Below are 385 nucleotides of genomic sequence, written 5' to 3'. Positions count from 1 at the left end.
TTTCATAAGATTTTTGAAAAAATTTAGAAACTTTTTCAATATTTCAAGAATATTAGAAAAGAATCTAGAAAATTTAAAAAAGATTGTTTTATTATATAGGATTTTACAAAATATTTTGAAAAATTCCAGTTTCCAAATTTAAAAAAATAACCTTACTATCTTCTAAATTTTCCCAACAATTTCAAGAAAATTTGTTTATTCTCTTGAAAACATTCAAAATTATTTTCAGTTCCTCTAAATAATTCTTGAATTTATCCGATTTTTGTTCGTTTTTAATTTGCAATCTTACCAAATTGAAACATTTTGCTTTAAAATCTTCTAAACTATTTTTACAAATTTTAGAAAATCGTTTGTTATATTTAAAAACCTTTTTCAATTTTCTCTT

The sequence above is a fragment of the Belonocnema kinseyi genome, chromosome 1, assembly GCF_010883055.1.
Source record: "Belonocnema kinseyi isolate 2016_QV_RU_SX_M_011 chromosome 1, B_treatae_v1, whole genome shotgun sequence".
In the NCBI taxonomy this organism is placed as follows: Eukaryota; Metazoa; Arthropoda; class Insecta; order Hymenoptera; family Cynipidae; genus Belonocnema; species Belonocnema kinseyi.
This window is presented reverse-complemented; position numbering follows the sequence as displayed.